Source organism: Danio rerio, chromosome 16 (genome assembly GCF_052040795.2).
Source record: "Danio rerio strain M-AB ecotype USA chromosome 16, GRCz13ab, whole genome shotgun sequence".
NCBI classification, from domain to species: Eukaryota; Metazoa; Chordata; class Actinopteri; order Cypriniformes; family Danionidae; genus Danio; species Danio rerio.
In genome coordinates this window covers 52,098,021-52,111,859 of record NC_141036.1, presented here as the reverse complement: position 1 = coordinate 52,111,859, position 13,839 = coordinate 52,098,021, and the positions used below count along the sequence as shown (strand labels likewise).

Sequence of the window (13,839 nt, the reverse complement as noted above, 5' to 3'; positions counted from 1 at the left end):
TTGGGGTGGACTACCCCTTTAAATTGAGTTTTAATAAAAGGAGAATTTTTAAAATAAATATTCTGATATGGAACCCAACCAAAACAACAACAAAAAATCCCAATAATCATTGACCCTAACGTTACATGCTGAAGTCTTTTAAGACAACAGAAGTAATTAGTTTAAAAGGTGCGTTTTTAGTTTTGTTGCATTGAGGGCTGATGATAGACTTATTATAGCAGATAAAATAAAAAATAAAATTTTACTCACTATTTACGCTCCATCAGGTGATTCTAAACCTGTTTAAGTGTAATTTTTGGGATGAAGATAAAAGAAAACATTTTGAAGAATGTTAGAAACCGGAAACTATTGACTTCAATACAGTAAAACACATATTATAAGTCGATGGTTACCTGTTGCAAACATTTTTTAAAATATCTTCTTTTTTCTTTAGAAGAAGGAACCTCTAACAGGTTTGTGTCAAGCGTGAGTAAATGATAACTGGATTATCAGTTTTTGGATGATCGACCCCTTTAATTGGAGTTTTGCTTCTGTTTTGATAAAATTAGATTTTTTTAAAACAAATATTCTGATATGTAACCCAACAACAAAATATTCCCAGTAATCACTGACCCTAACGTTACGTGCCGAAGTCTGTTAAAACAATTAATATAAAAGATGTGTTTTTAGTTTCACATTTTGTCAAGGGCTGACAATAATACTATTATAGTGAGTAGTTCACTCAAACAATGAAAATTTACTCTCCATCAAGTGGTTATAATCTTTTATTCGTGTTATTTTGGGGTTGAAGATAAAAGAAGATATTTTGAAGAATGTTATAACTGATAATCAATGACTTCAATACAGAAGTAGGAAAAACAAATATTATAACTCGATGGTTACCAGTTGCCAACATATTAGAAAATATCTTTTTCGTTCAGAAGAAAGAAACTCAAACAGGTTTGTGCGTAAGATGTGAGGGGATTTTCAATTTGGGGTGAACTACCCCTTTAAATTGAGTTTTAATAAAAGGAGAATTTTTAAAATAAATATTCTGATATGGAACCCAACCAAAACAACAACAAAAAATCCCAATAATCATTGACCCTAACATTACATGCTGAAGTCTGTGAAAACCACAAAAGTAATTAGTTTAAAAGGTGTTTTTAGTTTTGTTGCATTGAGGGCTGGTGATAGACTTATTATAGCAGATAGTTCACTCACAAAATAAAATTTTACTCACTATTTACGCTCCATTAGGTGATTCTAAACCTGTTTAAGTGTAATTTTTGGGATGAAGATAAAAGAAAACATTTTGAAGAATGTTAGAAACCGGAAACTATTGACTTCAATACAGTAAAACACATATTATAAGTCGATGGTTACCTGTTGCAAACATTTTTTAAAATATCTTCTTTTTTGTTCAGAAGAAGGAACCTCTAACAGGTTTGTGTCAAGCGTGAGTAAATGATAACTGGATTATCAGTTTTTGGATGATCGACCCCTTTAATTGGAGATTTGATTCTGTTTTGATAAAATTAGATTTTTTTTAAACAAATATTCTGATATGTAACCCAACAACAAAATATTCCCAGTAATCACTGACCCTAACGTTACGTGCCGAAGTCTGTTAAAACAATTAATATAAAAGATGTGTTTTTAGTTTCACATTTTGTCAAGGGCTGACAATAATACTATTATAGTGAATAGTTCACTCAAACAATGAAAATTTACTCTCCATCAAGTGGTTATAATCTTTTATTTGTGTTATTTTAGGGTTGAAGATAAAAGAAGATATTTTGAAGAATGTTATAACTGATAATCAATGACTTCAATACAGAAGTAGGAAAAACAAATATTATAACTCAATGGTTACCAGTTGCCAACATATTAGAAAATATATTTTTCGTTCAGAAGAAAGAAACTCAAACAGGTTTGTGACAAGTGCAGTGTGAGTAAATGATGAGGGGATTTTCAGTTTGGGGTGAACTACCCCTTTAAATAGAGTTGTGATTTTCTGTTTTGATAAAAGGAAAATTTGTTTAAACAAATATTCTGATGTAACCCAACAAAGAAAGAAATTCCAGATAATCACTGACCCTAACGTTACGTGCTGAAGTCTGTTAAAACAACAGAAGTAATTAGTTTAAAAGGTGTGTTATTAGTTTTGTGTTTGTTGAGGGCTGACGATAGTTTTATTATAGTGGATAGTTCACTCAAAAAATGAAATTTTACTCACTATTTATGCTCCATCAAGTGGTTCTAAACCAAGATATTTAAGAATGTTAGAAACCGGTAACCATTGACTTCAATGCAGTAGTAGGAAAAACAAACATAAGTTGATGGTTACTGGTTGCCAGCATTTTTCAAAATCTCTTTTTTTTTTTGTTGTTGTTCAAAAGGAAAACTCAAACAGGTTTGTGACAAGTGCAGGGTGAGTAAATGATGACAGGATTTTCAGATTGGGGTGATCTACCCCTTTAATTGGAGTTCTGATTCTGTTTTAATAAAAGAAGAATTTTTGAAATGAATAATCTGATATGTAAGTAATTAGTTTAAAAGGTGTGTTATCAGTTTTGCATTTTATTGAGGGCTATTAGCCTTATTATAGTGGATAGTTCACTCAAAAAAATGAATATTTACTCACTATTTACTCTCCATCAAGTGGTCTAAACCTTTATGAGTGTTATTGTTGGGTTGAAGATAAAAGAAGATAATGTGAAGAATGTTAGAAACCGGTAACCATCGACTTCAATACAGTGAAACAAATATTATAAGTCGATGGTTGCCGATTACAAAATTTTTTTTAAATACCTTCTTTTTTGTTAAACAGAAAGAAACTTAAACAGGTTTGTGACAAGTGAGAGGTGAGTAAATGATGACAGGATTTTCAGTTTTGACATAAAACACAAAGATATTTAAATGAATGTTCCCATAGTAGGAAACACAAATAGCATGAAAGTCAGTGGCTACTGGTTTAGAAAATGTTTTATTTCATATATGTGTGTGTTTTTGTGTTTAACAAAAAAAAATAAATAAATAAAAAAAATCATATACTTGGAACAAGAAGAGTTGAATAAATGATAACAGAAATGCCAGTTTTGGGTGAACTGAACCTTTAAAACCAACTTTCTCTTTGCTCCATGTTCATATTTACTTCTAATATCAACACAATCTCATGGCAGTTCGTACATTTTTGATTTTGTGGCTAATTCGTATGATCGAATTCATGCATTTAAGGACAATTTGCTTATTGCCCAATGACGGCTGGGTTTAGGGGTGGGCTTGGGTGCCACACCTCCTTTTTAAAATCATACATGTTCGTACGACTGAGCTGGTATGATTACGAGTTAGCCACTAATAAAACGTTATATAGTTACCTTTCCTTGTGAGATCAGGCTGCTAATATTCATTCTTCCGTTCATTTCAGGAGTAAAATCTGAAAAAAATGAACGCACAATAGAAAATAGCATCATGTCTATGCTTTTGATTGAGAAGAAAACCTTTTTAAATGTCAAAGTGTACTAATAAAATGTGAATAAAACTACTAAAATGTGCTTCTTACAAAACTCAAATGATTTTTCAGCAATTGTAGCAACAACTTGTATTCATATATTGACTCATAATTTTTGTCCCTGGACAACAACTTCATCTTGTGTTGCATGGGTTTATTTGTGGCAATACCCAAAAATCCATTGTATTGGTCCAAATGATCTGGTTAAATTTTTTGAGGGTAAAAATAATCATTGGAATATTAAGTAAAGAGCATGTTCCATGAAGACATTTTGCACATTTCTCACTATAAATATATAAAAGCTCAATTTTTGATTCATATGCATGGCTAATAACTTCATATAAACAGTAAAGACAATTTTCTGCAGTGTTTATTTAGATTTTTGAGCCCTCCGATTATTAAATAGCTGTATCTCTGCCAAATATTGTCCTATACAAACAATACATCAATGGACAGCTTATTTATACAGCTTTTATGAATAAATCTACACTTATCACTTGCTTTATTCAGGGTCACATTTACCAATTTATTTATTCATTATTAATTCAAATGTTTTTTAGAAAGAAACACGGTAAAGCTGAGGCTTAAAACAAAACGTTTAAGATTAATAGCATCTTTGACTTAGCAAATGTGCTTTGAGTTAAGTTAAATTGTGTAATAATAAATAGATTAAAATTTAATGTCACACTTTACAATAAGGTCTCATTAGCTATTTGCTAACATGAACTAATAATAAACAGTACTTGGACAGCATTTATTAATCATAGATCAACATTTACTAATACATTATTAACATTCAAATTCATGTTTGTTAACGTTAGTTAATGCACCGTGAGTTAACATTAACAATGAACAACTGAATTTTCACTAACAATTATGGACAAATACTGTAATAAATGTATTGTTCATTATTTGTTCATGTTAGCGAATGCATTAACTATTAAAATCTTATTGTAAAGTGTTACCAAAAATAGTTAATGTAAAACAAAGGTCTGGTCAATTGATTTCAATGCAAAACATTAAAATATATAACTGAGATCTTCAACGTTTTAAATGCAGTGCTACAGTATCTGAGCTCAGTCACTTTGTCTGGGATTTTAATTCTCACTGTAAAAAAAAAAATCAGTAATTTTACAGTTTATTACGGGGAAAAAAATGTAAAATAATGACCGCTAAATAACATAAATTTACTGTGAAATAACGGACAATAAATTACAGAAATTTACATAAATTTAGATTTCTGTTAAATTTCTGTAATTCAACCTCTGTTATTTTATAATCATTTTTTGTAGCCGTTATTCTACGTTTTTTGGGGGGTGCCGGAAATAAACCATTAAATTTCAGATTTTTTTTACAGTGTAGATTTCCAAAAGCACGTGAGAGTTCTGCAAGGGACTGTTTGGTGATTGTTTGATTTTAGGTTTAGCTTAAAGGTCACTTTAGTCAAGTCAGACAGGAAAAGCTGATACTTTAATGTTACAACTGAGAATTCTATTAAGTCAGACATTCTGGAGGCTGGCTGTTTTAAAGTATCAACTTCATCTCAGAAACTTCTCGTAGAATTTCAAAAAACACTTGAGAATTCCAAAACAACTTGAGAATGCTCCAGATCTTAAAGATAATACCATTTATAGATGGTTTGATATCAGGTTTAGTGTAAAGAAGTGTTTTTTTTTGCTCATAGCTGCTACAAAATTCATTTAATTGAAATTGAATTGATCAATTTTGTCTGATACATATTAGAATTATAGAGTTAGGTCCATAAATATTAGGACATTCTAAGATTTTTGGCTCTATACACTAACACAATGGATTTAAAATGAAACAAACATGAGGTGCTTTAACTGCAGACAGCTTTAATTTGAGGGTATTTATATCCAAATCAGGTGAACGCTGTAGGAATTACAACAGTTTGCATATGTCCCTCCCACTTGTTAAGGGTCCAAAAGTAATTGGACAGAATAATAATCATAATTCAAACTTTCACTTTTTTATACTTGATTGCAAATTCTTGGCAGTCAATTACAGCCTGAAGTCTGGAACATATAGACATTGGGCTCTATTTTGACGATCCAGGCGCAAAGTGCAAAGCGCAGAAAGCACACACATTAAGGGTGTGTTAGAGTCTACTTTTGCTATTTTAAGGATGGAAAAATCCACTTTGTGCCGTGGCACATGGTCTAAAAGGATTGAGCTTATTTTCTTTATGAGTTATAGGTGTGTTTTGAGAATAAACCAATCAGAGTCTCATCTCTCATTCCCTTTAATTGTCAGTTGCGTCGCGCCATAACGCATTTGCTATTTACTTTCCGGACTTTGTAAGTGGAAAAACTGAACACTTTCACTCGAGAGAAAACAGTTAAACAGAGCATCTGCAGCGCGAGAATGAGAGATGAGCCTCCTCATTGTTTACTTTCGCTTTCACTCTCGCGGATAGGGAAATGTGCTGTATGCACAGACATCCGATAGCCTACATAATTAATTTTGTTTGTTAAGCGCAAACATTTGTTTCAAAACTATTTCTAAATTCAGTTCAAAGTTCCAGCAAACGAATAAATGAACAATAACAACGAAGTGTGTCCAAATACATATACTGCCCCATATGGTCTAAAACATGACAATCTAAGCTTGTTTGTATATCATAAATAATACTGCTAATAATAATAACAATATACAAAAGCAAATTGTTATGAATAAACTGAAAAAGCCCCCCGAGATGAAGAAGGCATGAAAGTATGGTTTTTAGATTTATGTAGGCTAGAAAATAATATTTTTTGTAATATTTTAATCCTTTAATTCTTTTTCATATGTAAATATATTTACATATTGCTGTATCCTGTGTGTATGAAGCAATTTAACAGCGGCGCACAACTAGCTCACTCTGCGCTGGACAATAGACCAGCTTTGATCTGATCTATTGAACCGTCTGTTTAAGTTCCTCAAAATAGCAACGCGCCAGCAATGCGCCTCAATACACCTCCTTTTATAGACCAGAACGCCTATGGGCGCACATATAAGCGCAAATGCATTTGCTATTTAAACAGCATGGCGCAAAACGTCAAAATGACTCTTGCACCGAGCTGAAACTAGCAAACAACAATTGCGTCGCGCCACAGTGTGCCGTTCTTGGGGCATTTTCCCTTCAGTTTTGTCTTCAGCAAGTTAAATGCATGCAAATTTTTTTTCCACCGTGTCTTAAAAATGTATAGAACTATTAAAATGTGCTTCTTACAAAACTTAAATGATCTGCTATCCATGTTTATTTTATAGCAATTCTAGCAACAATTGTCTTGATTGTATCTGTTTATTGACTATTCATTTATTTCCCCATACTTTATCCTATAATGTTGTTTATGAGAAACATCTTAAAGCTGATGCTCAAAATAAAACAAACAATTAAAAAAAAATGTAGAGGAGAAACAAATTTGAGAATAGTATTTTTGTTTATCCCTTTAAATTCAACTAGAGCAAATTTATCTTTGGCTTACTGTACGTACTGTACTTGTAACACTCTTCTGTATATAATGTAACCTTAATTTTTCAAAACAATCTAGTTTAGTTATTCATTAATTTTCACGGTGTCTTAATAACGTCTAAAACTATTCAAATGTGCTTCTCACAAAACTCAAATGATCTGATCTGCTGTCCAACGAGCTGCTATTGAGAAGTTTGCATCCATTTATTTGCTCATTATTAAATATTTATTTAATTTATTCTGCTATTGAAAGGAGAATACAGAACTGAGGACTCTATTAAAGTCTCCTTGGCAGTGAAAAAGCAATCTAATACACCCCATAGTTGCTTTAATTATGCTGTTTGGATTAATAAAAGTAGAAAATCTGTAAAGACAGCATGTGGTTTCATTTATTGTGTCATTTGAGGAATTCTTTCAGTGCCGGTAACCAAGTGTGGTGGATCCTTAACTGTGGCAAATCAATGAAGGAAAAGCTCTGCTGATCCTCCACACCGTGTCTGATTAAATGTAGCCGATTTCTACGCCTCTGTTTAGAGAGCTGTGGGCCTGAATGGAGGACCAGAGGGAAACCAGTGTGTGTTGTCGCCCCCCAAAAAAACCCAGAGGGCAGAAAGAGCAGGATCCCGCAAAACTAGTCATTATGGTCATTCCTGATCACAGAGGCCATTTTCCCCCACTCACATCTTTCCAAAGCTGGCTTCAAAATGATCAAAGTATCAAGTACTTGAGTAGAAACCCACAGTCTCATTTCTTATGTAATTTGCAGGTTAAAAATGATGTAAAGAAAAATATTTCACGAATAAATAAACCAGAGAATGTGTTATTCAAGATCCCTAACCCCGATACCAGACTACTGTGCTTTTGATACATCAATATAAACGCCTTAAATGGCTGGTCCAGAGTTTTTAAAGGGTCACGAAACCCCAAAACACATTTTTGAGCTGTTTACAGCCGTAAATGTGTCCCACACTGCTAAAAACACTATTAGGACACATATATTTCACTAAATAGTGAAAATTGCTTGTTTTTATGTTATTTCGAGCAAATTCGTACATCCAGAAACAAATTTTTGAAATTGCGTCACGGCCATGAGATCTTAGCGTGTATTCAAGCGTGTCGACTGGACGTCTGTACCTGGGAGTACCTTATGACTACCAGCAGTTGGTAGTGCTATCGCCTCACAGCAAGAAGGTCGCTGGTTTGAGCCTCAGTGTTTCTGTGTGCATGTTTGCATGTTCTCCCCGCGTTCATGTGGGTTTCCTCTGGTTTCCCCCACAAGACGTGGTATAGGTGAATTGGGTAAGCTAAATTGTCCGTAGTGTATGAGTGTGAATGAGTCTGTATGGATGTTTCCCAGAGAAGGGTTGCAGCTGAAAGGGCATTTGCTGCATAGAACATATGCTGGATAAGTTGGCGGTTCATTCTGCGGTGGCGACCCCAGATTAATATAGGGACTAAGCTGAAAAAAAAATGAATAAATGAATGAATGAACATTGACATTGGTATTGCTGTATTTTATAAATTGTTCTGTTTTTATGTTATAGAATATGTTTTTATTTATTTATTTTGAATTTGGACTGAGCCTGTAATAAAGGCACAGCGTGAAGGAATTTAGTTAACTTATTAGGTCTTACAAATTTACGTGGATTGAATCAACACAATCTCATGGCAATTCGTAACTTTTTGATTTAATGGTTAATTCGTATGAATTCATACGATCTAATTCGTACAATTTAGTACGATTTGCTCATCCCCCAATGTCGGTTTGGTTTATTGGTGGGGTTAGGTGCCACGCCTCCTTTTTAAAATCGTACAATTTCGCACGACTGAACTCGTACGAATTCGTACATATTAGCCATTAAACTGGCAAAACGTAAAATACTTACGCTTTCTCGTGAGATGAGGCTAGATTGAACATAAAACAATTAAGTTTTCCTCCCCCAAAAAACTTAAGAATTGGGTTGTTTCAGCTACCCAGTAGCATTCAGTTTAAAACAAGTAGCTATCATTTTAAGTAGTTAAATATTATAATAAGTAGTTATAATAAATATTATAATAAGTAGTTTTCAGCAAATGTAATTTATTTGAGTGCATGCAGCATTTCCTAGCGTATAGTTCCAGTGTGCGACTGAAAAGGACACATGGCTCCACACGCCATACGCGCGCAAAAACAAACACTCGGCCCAACAATAGAAGCATCAGAAGCCATCCTAACACTCTCCCTGGGGAATCATGGGAAAGAGCTGCGAGGGTGAAAAGCCTGCGCATCTGTCTCCTGCCTAAAGGCTGAGTGGGATGGCATTCCTTCACGAGCGTCCCACCCGCGACAGGCTGCCTTATGAAGCCATCATTCAGCCCGTCAATGGCCTAGCAGCCTGAACCAGCCTCCCTCTGGGTGAGAGAATGGGTGGAGGAGGAGCTGTGGGCTCCAGAGGGACGGACCGGCCACCGGAGCTCTGATCTTACAGGAGAAAGTGATCAGCTCTCCTCCTCTCACAGCCTGACTCACACTACACTTACATGGGGTCAACACATATTAATACACACTGCTGTACTGCAAAGATTTGGCTGATGAAAATGCGGCCGAATGAATGTGTACAACTAATTTGGCTTTAAAGTCGTGACTTTTTTCTTCCAATTTTAATCTGGCAACTGCAAGACGTAAATATGGATTTCTTCTCAATATTCGGGGAAGAAAAGTCTGAATAATAATATATAAACCAGAAGTCAGGGTTGACTTTTTTCATTTAACGAATTCAGATTTTTCTGTTAGAAGAAATGAGAGAAAGTAGTCTGATAACTGATACAGTAACTGTATAAATGTAAAAATGTACACTATTTATATATAGAGAGAAATAAGTACTGAATTGGTCACCATATTTCTCAGAAAACATATTTCTAAAGGTGCTGTTGAAAAATTTTTTCCTGGATGTTGGTAACAAGCGAAAAAATCCATATATGCAAAGAAAACAGATCTAAATAGTTTACAAGTGAAGTTTTGTGCGATAAAACCAAATGACGGAGGAAAAAGGTACTGAACAGATGAAGAAAGGGAGAAGAAAGGCAGTGAAAGCCCAGACAGCAGCTGAAATCTCTCAGTAGTTCTTCAGCAACCCTCTGCCCTTTCTCAGCGTAAATGAATATTCACAATCTCATGGCAATTCGTAACTTTTTGATTTAGTGGCTAATTCGTACGATTTAATTCGTAGAATTTAGTACAACTTGCTCATCCCCCAATGACGGTAGGGTTTAGGGGTGGGGTTAGGTGCCACGTCTCCTTTTTAAAATTGTACAATTTCGTACGACTGAACTCGTACGAATTCGTACGAATTAGCCACTAAACTGGCAAAGCGTAAAATACTTACGTTTTCTCGTGAGATCAGGCTGGAATATCTATAGCAGGATGATGAAGATAAAACCAGAGTGGACATTCAAGCAAGACAATGATCCAAAACACAGCCAAGTAAACTCTTAAATGCTTTCAGAGAAAAAAAATCAAGCTGTGGAATGGCCCAGCCAATCACCTGATCTGAATACAATGAAGAATAGAAAATAAAGGTCAGATTTATTAGGCGAGACCAACAGAACTGTCAAGATTTTTACACTCTGTTGAAGAAAAAAATCACACATGAGCAATGCATGTGACTTCATTCTCCATATGAGAGACATCCTTAAGCTGCCATCAGCAAAAACAGCCTTTAATTTAAATTATACTTTCAGTAGTTCAGAACTTTCTCCTTTTGCCATTTCATTGTTATTAACACATTATTCAGATTGTTTTGTTTTATTTTGTTGTTATGTTTGTATCCACTTGTTAAGTTGTGACGTATGGAATACTGTTTCCAGGTCCAAGTTGTTTGAATTGAGAAAATATTCATTCAAGACCACTTTTAATTCACATCTCACATTAAAAAGTGAATTTTAAATAAATGGCTGTGTACATGACAGTCTCTGGACTTGCTGCATCACAGACATCTATATTTTAACAATTTATAAAAAAAATGTATCACTTTCTGGCTTCGTCACACTTAACAACCAAATTGTTTTAAGTTTGTACCAAAAACCGCTTTAATTCACATAAACTACATTATCACCCAGCCCTAATGCTAATGTGACAATAATGCATAATGCTAAAGATTAGCATCACAATCTAACATCAAGCTGCTCTGCAATTGTGAAAAAGTGCTGGCTTGACTCAACAATTCAATATTTTCAGTGTGTCGGCAAAGTAAGCAAGCACCAAAGTGAGTATTCATTAACCAGCGTTGCTGACCATCCACTTAATCCTAAGTTCCACTATTGATATTATTAATCATTTTAGGTCAGAGATGCCCAAGGTAGGGTACACTGGCCAAAGTTGGCCCGCTGTAACCTTTGATTTGGCCCACTATCCCATCTGAGAGGAAAGTGAGAATGATGGAGAGAGTTGGGGTGAATACCTTTGACACAGAGATCGTCATTACTAATTTGACGTAACCTTTTTTGTTAGTTTTATTGCTGAGCTACAAAAAAAGCTTATGTGATCTTTAAAAATGTAAATGCTGTTACTTGACGGATAGAAGACTATACAGAAGCAAATCAAGGCAAAAACTAGTGTCATTTGTTATCAATGAGATTGTTTTGTTTTTACTGTAATAAGTTCATAATAAAATGTAATATATACTTTATATATAAAATATAAAGCAATGTTTTCTAGTATTTTTTTTATATTATTAAATAAATTAGGAATTTACCAATGGTAACTATATTTACCTTCAGCCCACTAGACTCAATCAAGTTTGGTTTTTGGCCCTTCATAAAAAAAGGTTTGGGCATCAACCTCTCAATAAAATAAAATAAAATAAAATAAAATAAAATAAAATAAAATAAAATAAAATAAAATAAAATAAAATAAAATAAAATAAAATAAAATAAAATAAAATAAAATAAAATAAAATAAAATAAAATAAAAGTTTAAAAAATAAACTAAAACAAAGCAAAACAAAAAAAAATTAATAAAATATTTATTTTAGAGTATTATGTACTTCTCAATAAAATAAAGTAAACATTTGAATTTAAATAAAAATAACTATTTTAAAGAATATTCTTCATTATTATATAAGGATAATGTATTTTAATCTTTTAATTTTAGCAGCAATAAGAACTAATATATCAATGGCTTTAATTAGTGTCAGGTATACTTCAGAAAAGTCATTAATTATTTCATCATTAAAACATATCAAAATTACTTTTATAATTACTTTGGGTAACACTTTTAAATAAATATTCATTATGTATTTACTAACATGAACAAACAATTAGTAATACATTAATTGCATTACTGTATTTATTAATCTTGATGTAACGTTAGTTAATGTTATTTAAATAAGTAAAATAGCATTAGTTCATGGTAACTCTGTGCTTTTACTAATTTTAACAAGCCCAACTTTGGATTTTAATAATGCATTAGTTAATGTTGAACTATAGAAGAGTTTTCATATTATGTCAGTAAATAGATTAACTAATGCACCATTACTCTAAAGCATTGCCTTACTTTGTCTGAGAAGTAATTTAATTGCTCAATGAGTCCTTTAATTACGGGACCTCAACTGTTTGGTTGCTCACATAAGCTACATTATCACCCTCTTATTCTAACATGACAATAACACAAGATGCTATTCTAAACATTAGCATCACAATCCAACATCAAGCCGCTCTACAACTGTAGAAAGCGCTGGCTTGACTCAACATTTCAACATGTTCAGTGTGTGTCGGCAAACTAAACCAAGCACCAAAAGTTTGGAAGCGAGTATTCATTAACCATCCACTTGATCCTCAATTTGTCTTTGGGTAATTCATCAACCGACTGCACAAAGGTTGCCATTAACAAGAAACATGGCAGCATCGTAGGTCGGGGCCGTCTTTATTTTGCGGGATGAGAATGCTGAAGGTTTAAATGGGCTTTTGATGACCTCAGCTTCTGCTCCCTGTAGAGGCAAATCCTGATCAAGCTAAACTGGGCTTTTATTGAGCTACTAAATGAATGAGCGCCATTCAATGCAGTCACTAATTGGCCAAATAGGTTTATGAGGCAGGCTGGAGGATAAGCGAGTGTGACCCAAGAAGTTAAACCAAAAAGCTTCATCCGAATGGGACTAGTTAGGGAGGTTAAGTAAATCTGGGAATCGAAGCAAATGCAAATCCTCCTCTTCTTATAGTCAGGATAAAAGAAAAAGCTTGGTGAACCCATCGATAGATATATTGCATCGATGGATTTGCTCTTCAGTGTTTGGAGTCTCAGCAGTGAATATTAAACCCCACTGAACTGAGCTAAACTGAACTGAACCTAAACTCTGAAATACTATTGATCTGCACAGTGCGGTGGCTTAATTTATATCTAAAAGACGGATCTCCAAAGACCTTTTCAAGATGGTAAGAAATCTGTTTTTGAAACTAATGAACACAGCAGAAGTCAATGATTTATTTGAATTGTTTAGCCAGACATGTTTACTGTTCCCAAATATTCTAAATGTTTCTTAAAATAAAATATATTGTGTTTAATTTGGGGAAAATTTTGTTGTTTTTACCCAGCTATTTAAAATGAATATATTTTAGAGCAGAGATACTGTGAAACTGTGATATTTTTATCCAAGGTTATCATACCATCAGATCTCACACCGGCCCATTCAAGTTAAATTAAATTAAAATAAACTATTTTTAAATATATTCTTCTTTATTTTTTTAGAGTACAGTATACTTCACAATGAAATTAAACTGACATAAAATATAATTAAAATAAAATAAACTATTTTTAAGAATACACACTATTATTTTACTATTATTTTAGTGTTTATAATGTACTCTCAACAAAATAATTTTTAATAAAATTGAA

General features: G+C 33.3%; 2 protein-coding genes across 5 annotated transcripts in view; both read right to left on the bottom strand.

The window, feature by feature from the left end:
• LOC147840416 (uncharacterized) overlaps positions 1 to 13,839 on the bottom strand; it is a 976,031-nt gene that overhangs the window by 574,036 nt on the left and 388,156 nt on the right. The window lies entirely within an intron of this gene.
• The window catches only part of bola1 (bolA family member 1), a 77,537-nt gene that overhangs the window by 15,557 nt on the left and 48,141 nt on the right, over positions 1 to 13,839 (bottom strand). For 3 of the 4 annotated variants that reach the window (XR_015510389.2, XR_015510392.1, XR_015510391.1), the window contains exon 6: positions 3,360 to 3,418. The gene's annotated coding sequence lies outside the window, so the exon portion shown is untranslated. Of the gene's footprint in view, positions 1 to 3,359; positions 3,419 to 10,333; positions 10,498 to 13,839 lie in introns of all 4 variants that reach the window. The other variant, XR_015510390.1, reaches the window with a different exon arrangement.